The 16,194-nt window shown below is 40.1% G+C and overlaps 1 pseudogene; it reads left to right on the forward strand.

Moving 5' to 3' along the window:
• The first annotated feature begins 750 nt into the window (after positions 1-750).
• LOC135504450 (forkhead box protein J3-like) overlaps positions 751-16,194 on the forward strand; it is a 100,712-nt pseudogene continuing 85,268 nt past the window's right edge.

A 16,194-nucleotide genomic window follows, 5' to 3' on the forward strand; every position in this document is an offset into this window, starting at 1 on the left:
CTCCTTTACCAAAGGGAGAGGGATAGCAGGATAACAAGAGCAGCCACCAGAGGGGACTCTTGTTGGATAAATCTGACACACAATTCATTCTCACCAACCAGCATCAGTTTCCTAATCACTGAAGGACTATAAACCATAACTCACCATATACTGTATATATATATATGTCTCCCTGTCTGACCGTATCTTGTGATATACTGTATGTCCTGTGATGTAGGCTATCGAAAGTGATGTGTATGCAAATTTCCATATGGGACAAATATTTCTTATTTCCTTCCCTTTTCCCCTTCCTTCATTCCTTCCTTCCTTTCTCCCTTCCCTTCTTGCTTAATTTCTTGCTTCCTTCCTTCCTTCATTCATTGTACCACCAACTACTGCAACACTCTGCCTACATAAATAATAGGCTGTTCTAACTATGACAATTTAAACACAAACTGAAGACATGCCTGAAAGCAAATCAACATTGTAATGATGACGAGTTTGATCCATGCATCATTTTTAGAATCTGTCTAATTTAACATGTCCAGTGGCTATATATGTAAATTAGATTCCTAGAAGAAGAAAAAATAACAGTTTATTATTATTATTAGCAAGTCGTTGTTGGCGATAACCCACAAAAAGTTAATTAAATATGTAACACGGGAACTAGTTATGTAGATTTTAAATATGTTGCCAGACTGTGGTGCATGGATTTGTCTTCAACGTGCTCCGGCTGGCATTGGAAGTAGTTCCGGTGGTTTAGCAAGAGAACAGAGTCAGGAGACGCGGCGGGATCCTGTTGTTGGAGAAGCAAACGCGAATAGCGGGATGAGGAAGTCTCCAATTCATGGCACAATTGACCACAGAACCGGTCAATGTGACACGAGTATTGCATGGGGCATGCAACTTCAGTGACAGCCCTAGAAGGTGAAGAAGCTCAGTCCTCGGAGGAAATGTTCAAGTGCAGCGCTGGAACCGCTGAACCTCTAAAATTTTAACCGGTTCATAACCATCCACCCGGGTAAGTAAACGTAAGAATTGGGGAATGTCTGTAAGCAAGGCCGGTGAGAAAATATCTCACATAGGCAAATACATTTAATTGAGCTTTGGGGTTGCGTTGCGTACAGGCCTTGACAGGTTTTCTCTCCCTGTCATGCATATAGACAGCCAATGTTATTTGAGGATAGCATTGAATTAAACTTCCACAAGTTTTTTTTTTTCAGGGTGATCCTGGGTCGTGCTTATTTGATTGATTGTGTTGTTTAATTGCCTTGCAAGGAGCAGACTGACTTTGACATTGAATTTGGAAATTGATCGAAACTGTTGCGCAAACATTCTGACATGTATGCATCAATGCATGCACTATAGGCTACTTTTTAGACATACCTGAACTTCTGAAGTGGTGACATGGTAGGGTCCAAAATAAAAAATCATCAGAAATTGACTGCATAAAATAAATAATTATAATTCAAATGCTGAGCTATTTTGTTTGCAAAAAAATGGGAAATTATATTATTTTTTCTTTTTCTCTCAAAAAGGTAGGGGTAAAATGATTGACACCCCCGTTTTCAATATATTTCAATACCTCATCTTTTTTTCAATACCTTTCAATACCTCACCATGTTTTATGAGTTGGAAAACACATGGGGAGGGATTTTAGACAATTCCTAGATACAGAATCTTTCCAGATCCTTGACATCCTTCATCTGCGCTTATGGACTGCCCTCTTTGATTCAAACCACGGTATTTCAATGGGTTTCAAGCCCGTAGATTGTAGGAATAATCTGGCTGTAATTAATTGGTATATACAGGCAGACACATTGGGGTGTAAATTTTCCTGACAAGCCAGAATATTTAATGAAAATACATTTAAACTTACTCCAAAAAAAAGTTCTGTGTGGTTCGTCCTTCAGACGCTCAAAATTGAAGACAAAATATCCACAGAAAAGTATTGTTTACCTGACTTTTTAGAGAGCCGGTGGGTATACGGTTCTGTCGGCTTGTATTTCCGGTTTGTATTTTCAATCTGCTGACGCCTGCTTTGTGGTGTAAACACAATATGTAAATCATAAACACTAACTGAGCATAACCAAACCATAGACCAAACGTTGCTCGCATTCAGCTGGCAGTGGCAAACCTACGGGCACTCTTAAAAAGTCTGGTAAACAGTACTTTCCTGTGGATATTTTCTCTCAAATTTTGAGTGGCTGAAAGAAACACTGCACAGACAACCAGCAGAGTAAATTTCAATGTAATTGTATTAAACATTCTTGCTTGTAAGGAAAATGTACAAAATGTTGCACTCCAATGTTCCAGGCTGTATATACCAATTAGTTGTGTATGACAGCGTGATTAATCAGACAAGTCCGGAGACTGAGAAGGCCATGGCAAAATTTTGATTTTGTGGCCAATTAAACCATTTTCTATGTGGATTTTGATGTGTTATTGGGGTTATTGTCTTGCTGTTTCAGCCTTTTGGCAGATGCAACCATGTTTTTGACTAAAATATCCTGGTCACTGGCCTACACACAATATCCTATACTGTCAAAGTTGAATTGTGTTTTCAGAAAGTTTTGAAAAATTTATAAAAAAGGAAAATGAAAAGTATTTAATCCCCTTTCTTATGGCAAGCGCAAATAAGTTCAGGAGTAAATATTTCCTTAAGAAGTCACATAATACATTTCATGGACTCACTCTGTGTGCAATAATAGTGTTTAACATGATTTTTGAATGACGACCTCATCTCTGTACCCCAAACATACAATTATCAGTAAGGTCCCTCAGTCGAGCAGTGAATTTCAAACACAGATTCAACCACAAAGACCAGTGAGGTTTCCCGATGCCTCGCAAAGAAGCGCACCTATAGTTAGATCGGTAAAAAAATAAGCAGATATTGAATATCTCTTTGAACATGGTGAAGTTATTAATTACACTTTGGATGTTATGTCAGTAAACCCAGTCACTACAACGATACAGGCGTCCTTCCTAACTGAGTTGCCGGGAGGGAGGTAAACGCTGAAGGATTTCACCATGAGGCCAGTGATGACTTTAAAACAGAGTTTAATGGATGTGATAGGAGAAAACTAAGGATTGATCAACAACATTGTAGTTACTACACAATACTAACCTAAATGACAGAGTGAAAAGAAGGAAGCCTGTACAGAATAAAACATATTCCAAAACATGCATCCTGCTTGAAATAAGGCACTAAAGTAAAACTGCAAAGAATGTAGTAAAGGAATTAACTTTTTGTCTTGAATACAAAGCGTTATGTTTAGGGCAAATCCAACACAACACATCACTCTTCATATTTTCAAGCATGGTGGTGGCTGCATCATGTTATGTGTATGCTTGTCATCAGCAAGGACTAGGGAGTTTTTTATTTGGATAAAAATAAACGGAATAGGGCTAAGCACAGGAAAATTCCATGAGGAAAACCTGGTTCAGTCTGCTTTCCAACAGACACTGGTAGACAAATTCGCCTTTCAGCAGAACAATAACCTAAACACAAGGCCAAATAAATGCTGGAGTTGCTTACCAAGATGACATTGAATGTTCCTGTGTGACCTAGATACAGTTTGACTTAAATTGGCTTGAAAATCTATGGCTGTCTAGCAATGATCAACAACCAACTTGACAGAGCATGAAGAATTTTTAAAATAATACTGTGCAAATATTGTGCAATCCAGGTGTGGAAAGCTCTTAGACTTAACCAGAAATAATCTCAGCTGTAATCGCTGCCAAAGGTGATTATAGCATGCATCGAATAGTTATGTAAATGAGATATTTGAAAACACATACATTTGAAAAACATTTCTAAAAACATGTTTTCACTTTGTCATTATGGGACATTGTGTGTAGTTGGGTGAAAAAAAAATAGAATTCAGACTGTAACACAAAAGGTTGTATGAATACTTTCTGAAAGCACTGTATGTTGACTTTGTGCATAGAGCACACTTCTGACAAAACAGAATTTTCTGCTATGTTGAAACTAGCATATGGAACAACTCTCTGCAAAATGTCTCCTTTCCAGTCTGAAAACATTGCCGAACATATCACGTATATCACGTATCACCAAAGGACATGTGGGGGGAGGGTTCTTGAAAAAACTATTTTTGCAATATCAAATTCTCCAGACCTCCAAGGAAGGCATGACAGCGATGTGATTTTGGAGGTATGGCAACGGGAGACTACTTATTGTGAAGTGGAAATGTCTAGGATAAACAGCGGCTCAGCAGAAAAGTGGTAGGCCACACAAGCTCACAGAACTGGACCGCCAAGTGCTGAAGTGTGTAGCGCGTAAAAATCGTCTGTCCTCAGGTGCAACACTTAGTATCGAGTTCCAACCTGCCTCTAGAAGTAATGTCAGCACAAGAACTGTTCGTTGGGAGCTTCATGAAATGGGTTTCTATGACCGAGCAGCCGCACACAAGCCTGAGATCATCATGCGCAATGCCAAGAGTTGGCCGGAGTGGTGTATGGACTCTGCAGCATTATTGCCAATGGACTCTGCAGCAGTGGAAACGCGTTCTTTGGAGTGATGAATCATGCTTCACCATCTAGCAGTCCTATGGACGAATCAAACAATGAAATTCTAGATGATTCTGTGCTAAAGAATCGGAATGGCCGATTTTTAATTAGGGCCGATTTTAAAGTTTTAATAACAACCGGAAATCGGTATTTTTGGACACCGATTTGGCCGATTATAAAAAAAATACTGACTTTCCTAGTTAAAAAGGTGTAAAAAAAAATATAGATATTTTTTTACACCTTTTTAACTAGGAAAGTCAGTTAAGAACACATTCTTATTTACAATGACGGCCTAGGAATAGTGGGTTAACTGCCTTGTTCAGGGGCAGAATGACAGATTTTTACCTTGTCAGCTCGGGGATTCAATCTTGCAACCTTACAGTTAACTAGTTCAACGCTCTAACCACCTGCTTTACATTGCACTCTACGAGGAGCCTGCCTGTTACGCGAATGCAGTAAGAAGCTAAGGTAAGTTGCTCGCTAGCATTAAACTTATCTTATAAAAAACAGTCAATCAATCTTAATCACTATTTAACTACATATGGTTGATATTACTAGTTTATCTAGCGTGTCCTGCGTTGCATATAATCGATGCGGTGCGGAAAAAGGACTGTCGTTGCTCCGACTGTACCTAACCATAAACACCAATGCCTTTCTTAAAATCAATACACAGAAGTATATATTTTTAAACCTGCATATTTAGCTAAAAGAAATCCAGGGTAGCAGGCAATATTAACCAGGTGAAATTGTCACTTCTCTTGCGTTCATTGCACGCAGAGTCAGGGTATATGCGATAATAATAAACGTTTTGTTTTCGAAATGATAGTTTCCGGATTTGACCATATTAATGACCAAAGGCTCGTATTTCTGTGTGTTATTATGTTATAATTAAGTCTATGATTTGATATTTGATAGAGCAGTCTGACTGAGCGATGGTAGGCAGCAGAAGGCTTGTAAGCATTCATTCAAACAGCACTTTTGTGCGTTTTGCCAGCAGCTCTAAGTAATGCTTCAAGCATTGCGCTGTTTATGACTTCAAGCCTATGATGACTCCCAAGATTAGGCTGGTGTAATCGATGTGAAATGGCTAGCTAGTTAGCGGGGTGTGCGCTAATAGCGTTTCAAACGTAACTCGCTCTGAGACTTGGAGTAGTTGTTCCCCTTGCTCTGCAAGGGACACAGATAGCCTGGTTAGCCAATATGCGGGAGCACTGGTTGGTTGGTCCAATTGAGGTAGTATGTACATTAATGTATGTCACGGCTTTCGTTGTGGGAAGGAGGAGCGGACCAAAATGCAGCGTAGTTGTGATTCATTTTATTTTAATAAGGAAACTATACACAATTAAACTAACAAAATAACAAATGTACGAAAACCGAAAACAGCCCTATCTGGTGCAAAACACAGAGACAGGAACAATCACCCACAAACACAGTGAAACCCAGGCTACCAAAATATGGTTCCCAATCAGAGACAATGACTAACACCTGCCTCTGATTGAGAACCATATCAGGCCAGACATAGAAATAGACAAACAAGACATTCAACATAGAATGCCCACTCAGATCACACCCTGACCAACCAAAACATAGAAACATACAAATAAACTATGGTCAGGGTGTGACAATGTATAGTTAAAGTGACCATGCATATATTATAAACAGAGAGTAGTAGCAGTGTAAAAAGAGGGATGGGGGGAACACGATGCAAATAGTCCATGTAGCCATTTGATTACCTGTTCAGGAGTCTTATGGCTTTGGGTAAAAACTGTCGAGAAGCCTTTTTGTCCAAGACTTGGCACTCCGGTACCGCTTGCCATGCGGACGTAGAGAGAACAGTCTATGACTGGGGTGGCTGGGGTCTTTAACAATTTTTAGGGCCTTCCTCTGACACCGCCTGGTATAGAGGTCCTGGATGGCAAGCAGCTTAGCCCCAGTGATGTACTGGGTCGTACGCACTACCCTCTGTAGTGCCTGCGGTCAGAGTCCGGGCAATTGCCGTACAGGAAGTGATGCAACCAGTGCTCTCCATGTTGTAGAACCTTTTGAGGATCTCAGGACCCATGCCAAATTGTTTTCTTTTCCTGAGGGGGAATAGGCTTTGTCGTGCCCTCTTCACGATTGTCTTGGTGCGTTTGGACCATTTTAGTTTGTTGATGTGGACACCAAGGAACTTGAAGCTCTCAACCTGCTCCACTACAGCCCCGCCGATGAGAATGGGGCGTGCTTGGTCTTCCTTTTCCTGTAGTCCACAATCATCTCCTTAGTCTTGGTTACGCTGAGGGATAGGTTGTTATTCTGGCACCACACGGCCAGGTCTCTGACCTCCCTATAGTCTCGTCGTTGTCTGTGATCAGATCTACCACTGTGGTGTTGTCTGCAACCTTTAAATATATTTTTGTTACCCCTTTTTTCTCCCCAATTTCGTGGTATCCAATTGGTAGTCTTTAGTCTTGTCTCATCGCTGCAACTCCCATACGGACTTGGGAGAGGCGAAGAAGGTCGAGAGCCATGCGTCCTCCGAAACACAACCCAATCTAGCCGCACTGCGTCTTGACACAACGCACATCCAAACCAGAAGCCAGCCGCACCAATGTGTCGGAGGAAACACCGTACACCTGGCGACCTGGTCAGCATGCACTGCGCACGGCCCGCCACAGGAGTCGCTATTGCGCAATGAGACAAGGATATCCCTGCTAACCCGGACGACGCTGTGCCAATTGTGCCGGGACCTCCCGGTCGCGGCCGGCTGCGACAGAGCCTGGGCTCGAACCGAGAATCTCTGGTGGCACAGCCACGTGTCAATGGGCAGCTCGTAGCTTTGCTTCCCTTTGTAGTCTGTAATAGTTGCAAGCCCTGCCACATAAGATGAGTGTTGGAGCCAGTGTAGTATGATTCAATCTTAGCCCTGTATTGACGCTTTGCCTGTTTGTTGGTTCAGGATTTCCTGTAAGCTTCCCGGTTAGAGTCCCGCACCTTGAAAGCGGCAGCTCTACCCTTTAGCTTAGTGCGAATGTTTCCTGTAATCGATGGCTTCTGTTTGGGGTATGTACGTACAGTCATTGTGGGGGGGACGTCCTCGATGCACTTATTGATAAAGCCAGTGACTGATGTGGTGTACTCCTCAATGCCATCGGAAGAATCCCGGAACATGTTCCAGTCTGTGATAGCAAAACAGTCCTGTAGTTTAGCACCTGCTTCATCTGAACACTTTTTTATAGACCGAGTCACTGGTGCTTCCTGCTTTAATTTTAGCTTGTAAGCAGGAATCAGGAGGATAGCGTTGTGGTCGGATTTACTAAATGGACAGCGAGGGAGAGCTTTGTGCGCGTCTCTGTGTGGAGTACAGGTGATCTAGATTTTTTTCCCTTGGGTTGCACATTTAACATGTTGATGGAAATTTGGTAGAACTGATTTAAGTTTCCCTGCATTAGTCTCCGGCCACTAGGAGCGCCACTTCTGTGTGAGTGGTTTCCTGTTTGCATATTTCCTCTGTACAAACAATAGCAAGCAAGTATAAACACCATGGGACCACGCTGCCGTCATACCACTCAGGAAGAAGACGCACTCTGTCTCCTAGAGATGAACGTACTTTGGTGCAAAAAGTGCAAATCAATCCCAGAACAACAAGAAAGGACATTGTGAAGATGCTGGAGGAAATCGGTAGAAAAGTATCTATAGCCATAGTAAAATGAGTCCTATATCGACATAACCTGAAAGGCCTCTCAGCAAGGAAGAAGCCACTGCTCCAAAACTGCCATAAAAAAGCTAGACTATGGTTTGCAACTGCACATGGGTACATAGATTGTACTTTTTGTAGAAATGTCCTCTGGTCTGATGAAACAGAAATATAATTATTTGGCCATAATGACTATCGTTATGTTTGGAGGAAAAAGGGGAAGGCTTGCAAGCCGAAGAACACCATCCCAACCGTGAAGCACGGGGGTGGCAGCATCGTGTTGTGGGGGTGCTTTGCTGCAGGAGGGACTGGTGCACTTCACAAAATAGATGGCATCAATAGGTAGGAAGATTATGTGGATATATTGAAGCAACATCTCAAGACATCAGTAAGGAAGTTAAAACTTGGTCGCAAATCGGTCTTCCAAATGGACAATGACCCCAAGCATACTTCCAAAGTTGTGGCAAAATCGCTTAAGGACAACAAAGTCAAGGTATTGGAGTGGCTATCACAAATCCCTGACCTCAATCCCATAGAAAATATGTGGGCAGAACTGAAAAAGCGTGTGCGAGCAAGGAGGCCTACAAACCTGACTCAGTTACACCAGCTCTGTCAGGAGAAATGGACCAAAATTCACCCAACTTATTGTGGTAAGCTTGTGGTAGGCTATCTGAAATGTTTGACCCAAGTTAATCAATTTAAAAGCAATGCTACCAAATACTAATTGAGTGTATGTAAACCTCTGACCCATTGGGTATGTGATGAAAGAAATAAAAGCTTAAATAAAATATTCTCTACTATTATTCTGACATATCACATTCTGAAAATAAAGTGGTGATCCTAACTGACCTAAGACAGGGAATTTTTACTAGGATTAAATGTCAGGAATTACCCATAGAAACACTTTGAATAACATATTAATTCATGGAAAAATGGATTTAAGTGAAATTAAGGATGTTCTGAAGTGTCTGTCCTGCATTTTCTTACATCTCAGATACAGGATTGGTCTGACATATCGATGTAGCTCAGACACCTTTGATTGCAGACGCGGAAGCGCTGGATTGAGACGCAGCCCATGCAAAACAATATCTCCAGCTTAAACAGACATATTTTGATGATTTTATTTATTTTGTAAATAATTTTTATGCGTCGAGCGGAGCATTGGAGGCCTCAAGCGGAAAATAATTTTAATGTTATTATTTTTATTTTTTTATGCTCAGTTTGAGGACTCTTGATGATGTGATTGATGCCTGAGGCAATTGACTCTTCTGCCTAATGGTATTTCCGACAGTGGATTTATCTCGGAAGACAGCAGGAGTGAGTTTAGTTGTTTTTTTTGTTACAATTTAGCCACATACGAACTCCATGGTTGAATGTGACATAGGCCTAGGTCCACATTATGATTTAGTCATTTTGAAAGCATCTTAAACTAAGCACAAGGAAGGAATGTGAAATACAGACCCTACTACTGAAATCCTATTGCATTAGGCTATTACTTTACAAGTGCATTTGGTCTATGGGTCGTAAAACGAGCCTTGTTGGGGTTTTGTATGTTTAAAAAAAAACGTACATGCATTTGGTGTTGATGCATGTATTTAAATGTGAGAAAATCCAGTTTGCCATAGAGGAGTTGGGAATGACTCCTATCACAACACACTGCAGCTTCCAGCTACAGTACTGTGGAGACCCACATGATATATCATTGAACATAGGTCGTCTGAAAGAATGTCATGCTTAATCTTAACAGAACTTTAAGTGAGAGGTTGAAAGATGCCTGGTTCCTGATTTGGATGCGTCCCAAATTCCTATCAAGATGAGAGCTGTCTGAACAGATTTTTCTCATCATTATTTGTGCGGAGATTTACATTCGGTCTTAAATAGTGTTGATTGAGGGTAATTTGGCGTTTTAATTGCAGAACAGCTGCCACTCTCTCTCTGCTGATTGCCATTGTAGACATTCTCAATAGATCACTCATAGACCCTTAAATGCCTCATTAAAATATGTTATGCAGATTCCCATTAAACTTTCTAAAAAGGAACCTTCATAATGTTTTCTGATTTCTATTTTATTCTCAGAGGTCATTATAATCATTGTCAATGTCAGCAAATGCATCACCAAGAAATTAGGGATGCAGAATCAACCTATTTTTATTAAGTGAAATTGGAAATTATGTTTTGTCTTTGGGCAAATCCACAGTAACGGAATTGTGCCGAGACTTATATTTTTCAGTTTAAAATGTATGCTAAACAAAAAAACAGATTTTTTAAAAGTTTAACAAACCATACAACTTTAACAATTTCCACTGAACATTTTACAAAAACACATTTACAGGAAGAACTGTGCAGATACAAGGTTTGCAGATACAGTGTTTGCATCTGCACTGTCTTCCAGTAAATTAATGTATGTATTTTTCATATAGTGTTCAAAGTAGTCATTGTTCATAGTGTTGTATGGTTTGTTAAACTTTTGAAATCAATGGTTTTTGTACGGTTTACATTTTAAAGTGAAAAATCAGTCTGTGTAATTCCATTACCATGGAATTTCCCCCTTTGCAGGTGAATTCAATGAATTCAAATGGCAAATTCCTTTTTGTTTTGCTAGGCGTTGGGAAAATTATTAATCAACTATAATTTATTATTTACTTTCTATAATCCCATTGATAGTATAGAGCTTTGAGCCCCTGACTGGGGCTCAAACACAGGTTCAAAGGCAGCGCCTGTAACCATTGCTTCAATTATCAGTCTTATGAACAGCAGATTTGTTACACTATCCCCACCAAACGGGAGATCGTATCCAACACTTCTCTATGCTAAGTTCCTCATGTCTACGTGCATCGCTGATGGCTATACCAGAGTGGTATACTACAAAGCAAGCTAGATCTACTCAGGCTTTTATAAAGCTAGCCAGCTTCAGTTAGCTAGTTTCAGTTAGCTTCACATTCCAGGTCAGGCTTCATCCGTACTACGACAGTGGATATTTCTCATCCGCTAACTCGAGCAGGCTTGTAACTCCGCGTCCATGTCGCACATGGCTAATCGTACGCCGAACTCTTCATTGAGATAATGCTGAAACATTAACCCATGGGCGAGTTAGTGCCACATTTTCATTTGTGCTGAAATCAAAATGAAAGAAAAGTTATCTTGAAAATTCAGCAGGCTATGGTATGAGATAGGCTTTTAGAAGTGGCGTCTTTATTTTCTGACTTTATTGTTAACGGTGTGCTTATCAATGCACAAGCACCTTTTCCCTCGCCTATTGCTCCTTTTCTGTGGGACAACTTGTTGTGACATTTACAGTGCATTCGGAAAGTATTCCCGACCCCTTCACCTTTTCCACATTTTGTTACGTCACAGCCTTATTATATTTGCCTCATCAATCTACACACGATATCCCATAATGACAAAGCGAAAACAGGTTTTTAGAAATGTTTGCAAATGTATTAAACAGAAATAGAAAATACCTTATTTACATAAGTATTCAGACTCTTTGCTATGAGAATCGAAATTGAGCTCAGGTGTATCCTGTTTCCATTGATCATCCTTGAGATGTTTCTACAACTTCATTGGAGTCCACCTGTGGTAAATTCAATTGATTGAACATGATTTGGAAAGGCTGACACCTGTCTCAATAAGGTCCCACAGATAACAGTGCATGTCAGAGCAAAAACCAAGCCATGAGGTTGTAGGAATTGTCCTTAGAGCTCTGAGACAGGATTGTGTCGAGGCACAGATCTGGGGAAGGGTACCAAAACATTTCTGCAGCGTTCAAGGTCCTGAAGAATACTGTGGCCTCCATCATTCTTAAATGGAAGAAGTTTGGAACCACCAAGACTTCATAGAGCTGGCCACCAGGCCAAACTGAGCAATCGGGGGAGAAGGGCCTGGTACCAGTGCTGGTATACATCTACATCAGCATGTTTCTGCAACACTATCTGTTAAATCCGAGAGGAATAAGAAAAGCATGAATATGTTAGCTAGCATTGGCTAGCTATGTGAAGTCAGAGAGGAAGAAGTGAAGCAAGAGGAATACCTGGGCCCAATATCTTTTCTTTTTTTCTCCAGCAGGTGCCATGTTTACTTTTTTTTTTTGCTAACCAAGCGAGGAGTTTATGTATGGTCAATGAGTGTCGAATTTTAACAAAAAATGTAATGTCTTATTTGCTATGTGTGGCTTATTTGATCGAACAGAGGTTTCCTAGTGCTTAGGTTGTTATGGGTGTACTGATAAAGGTAGAACATGTGACATCCTGGCAACTTTGGAGAGAAAAAAAACACTATCAGTATTGTGCTTGTTGTTCACACTCATATTTGCTTTCTCATTGGCTAGAATGGTCCCAGCTGATCTTGCCTCCTCCCTACTGTCTTCCATTTTTTTAAGACATTTATTTTCATTGTTAGAGCGGTCACTTGAGTATCTGTTCAATATAATGGATAATCTGTGATAAAGTTAGAGAAAACATGTAATGTAACATCTAATAAGGGGCCTCTGGGAAACACTGACCAGCAACACTTTGGTTCCTACATTGTCCCATGAATTCCTCCCTGGCTTTTTTAATTTGTTGACATATCAAACTACTGTGTGTTCAATGTGCTGCCCACTATATTCCAAGTATAGAATTAGAATAATCATTCTATTTCCATGATTCCAACAGTTCACAATTATTAGGCCTCGCTGTTTTGCCCATATCATGCAGCCCTATGCCATTTTAACTTCTTTTTTTAGCTCACCAAGCGAGGAGTTTATGTATGGTCAATGAGTGTCCACTAGTGTGGAGATTATAAAGAAATGAATGCAGGAAATGAAGAAATGGATTAAAGTACTTTTTTGGTTGAAGTTGGACTGAACATTATAAAACAATCCAAATGGAGAACACCCCATTTAAATCACTTATAATGTATGTGTTACCACCCTAGGCTCATTAAGTACTCATAAAACATGTTTAGAACTTTTATTATAAAAAACAAAACGCTGAAAAATATCATATGATATTTTGGCCATATCGCCCAGTTCTAGTGTGTGTGTCTCTGTCACCAGATCTCAACCCAATTGAACACTAATGGGAGATTCTGGAGCAGCGCCTGAAGACAGCGTCTTCCTTCAACAAAACGCCAAATGAATGAATTTCTATTGGAAGAATGGTGTTGCGTCCCTCCAATAAAGTTCCATACACTAGTAGAATCTACGCCAAGGCACAATGAAGCTGTTTTGGTGGCTCGTTGTGGCCCAACGCCCTATCACGACACTTAATGTTGGCGTTTCCTTTGTATTGGCAGTTACCTTGTGTATATGCTTAGTTCGAGTTTAGTTCTTTGTTTACAGTGCCATGCATTGAAACAAGTAAGATATCCTGATAAGCTGCAGCTCTTGGTCGAACTGTAATGCTGTAATACTGACTATATTATTTGCATAGGATAATAGATGTCTGCAAATTATACATTTTAAATTACAGCTCCGTATCAGACAACACGACTATGAAATTGTGCAATCGTTTCTCCAACCACATTAATACGAGGGAATGTTCCCACCTTTGCATACCAATTTGATCATTTGGAATTCCAGTCCTTTATCCCTGAAAGCATTACTAAATGCTCCCCCTTGTTAAAACGATTATTCAAATGACCTGCCATTAGTTGAAGTAACAGACCCCTGTAGGTAAATTGACTCCAGAACAAGCTCAATGTGCTTTCAAGTCTCCATTCTGCTTGGGCTATTCCCAACATGTACTCTTATCGTGGACCTTTTCACAATCCATCCATGCCTAAAATGCTCTACCTATCAAAACTATGAAGTAACACATATGGAATCATGTAGTAACCAAAAAAGTGATAAACAAATCAAAATATATTTTTGAGATTCTTCAAAGCAGCCACCCTTTGCCTTGATGACAGCTTTGCACATTCTTGGCATTTAACCCTAATTGCTCCTGTAAGTCTCTCTGCATGAGAGCGTCTGCTAAATGATTAAAATGATGAAGAGGAAATTTATATTACTAGCAGTGTGTACATTGATATTATTGTTCTGTGGGTGCTGCAGTTGAGACCAAGGACTTCTAGATGGATCTGAAAATCCATGCTGTGATTGTGGTCAGGGCCCTAACAAACTGTTGCACATCACCAGAATCCAAATTGATGAAGTGCTCTTCAACCGTGGGGTCTCCGACCTTTTCTAGCATGAGAGCTACTCTTTCAAATAGGCACATTCTTCTCTTCTCCTCTCCCTTAAACTCATCCCCAGGTCTTTAGTATACAAGAGAAGGTAGTGCACTATGTTTTCTGTCAATATACCTGGTAAAATAATAGTTAATAAACAACTCTTAGGGGGTCCTATAAAATAATTTCTTTCTCAAATTCTGTTTTTTATTTTCCCAAATTATTATGTTTTAAAATGTTCCTGGTTTTAGATTTGTTTTGTTTTTCACTCTCAAAATGACAATTGTTCATAGATAGAACATGCTACTTCATTGTAATTATTTTGAGTCCATGTACAGTAAATGCTTTAATTACATCAGAAGACCTTTTTAGTGTAATTCCCCTTTAATTGCGCATCTGGCAAGTGAGGAATGGGCCAGTCTAACAATGGTTATGCAGGCCTACTGCTGTGCTCATTTCATGGCAAAGTTTACAAATAATATATACAAATTATATACTTATAATATACTTCTGCCAGGTAAGCCTACTTTGCAGTTAACATTTAATTAAGAAGGTTTTGGGGAAAGGATGTCTGTCAACCCACAAGGCTGTTATTACATCAGCTGGCTACACACAGAGCGATATACAAACTTGTGCACCACATAGACAGACAGATGGGCAATTTTGCTGGAAATTAATTGGCAGATATTGTGTTAAGTTTGGCTTTTTAAGCCAATAGTGGCTAAACCGGGTGGGATAATGTCAATGTTGCGTTGATTAGTTAGTAGCTGGGAGCTTGCAGTGTCTGAGATTTGTTTCTGACAGTTTGCGGTGGAAAACATTAACTGTGTGTACTTTCAGAATTGTTTGGCTAGCTACATATTTGTAGGCCAGTAGCTCGCGATCGGCCTGTTGGAGACGGCTGTGTTAGAAAGACCTTTTAATGATTTATTTTGAAAAATGTGTTCTGTCATTTCAAATTTAGAGAAAGACTTCAGAAAAGTGGGACTCATTAGTTTTAAATGTCTAGTGTAGAACTGGTTAAGAGGAACTGAACTGGCATTTGCAAACTTTGTGCTGCCAACACCCTATGCAACTAGTGAGAAGAACACAAAGCTCCACTTCTGAACTCTGTGTAAAACCTTGGGTTGACAGTAGTGTACTATTGCATTGTACTGGTTGTTTTTTAATGAGGAACAATTGTCAGCCTATTTGCATGTAAAACAATGTAATTATAAACAACCATCAAAAATATGTAATACTTCTAAAACATGCAAATGACTCCCCATTATAAAGTGCAACAAAACCAAAGCCGTTCCTTCAAGCGAATGTCTCTAGGTTTTGGGGGCTGTTCCATTATTAATGCTATCCAGAAGCCAAACTTTTAGGTTGGCGCAGTTGGGCGTTTTTAATCTATTTTTGCTGTAAATCAATGAATTTTTAAAGAGGACTTCTGAATATTGGTGGATGTGGGAATGCAGTTTATTTCCTTGGTGACGCAGTGCTGTAGCCTTTACTGTGCTGAGCCTAGGTTCATAAAGAGCGTCCTTCCCTCTCCTGGGACCTCTCATAGGGGGAGTATGCCGGAATGCTGCACTCCCATATTTTATTTATGGTAAAAGACGCCTTTTTAACTTTTCCGTTCTCAGGATTTCAAGTTGCGATAGCTTTTTCCTTGTTATAGGTGGTAAGTCGATGGGTTGCAACCTCTTCTACCGTGGTATGTTTTTAGGCGTTACTGTTTATCTGTGGGGCTAGATATTTGATTCTAAGTTCTCAAAGGGCCCAGTGTGTCTTAAACTACTGGTTGAGACAATAGCACTGCCTGGATTTAGCTAAACAGCGTTGGCACTTGTATTGGAACCTGTGCTATGGTCAGA

Source organism: Oncorhynchus masou, chromosome 18 (genome assembly GCF_036934945.1).
Source record: "Oncorhynchus masou masou isolate Uvic2021 chromosome 18, UVic_Omas_1.1, whole genome shotgun sequence".
NCBI lineage: Eukaryota > Metazoa > Chordata > Actinopteri > Salmoniformes > Salmonidae > Oncorhynchus > Oncorhynchus masou.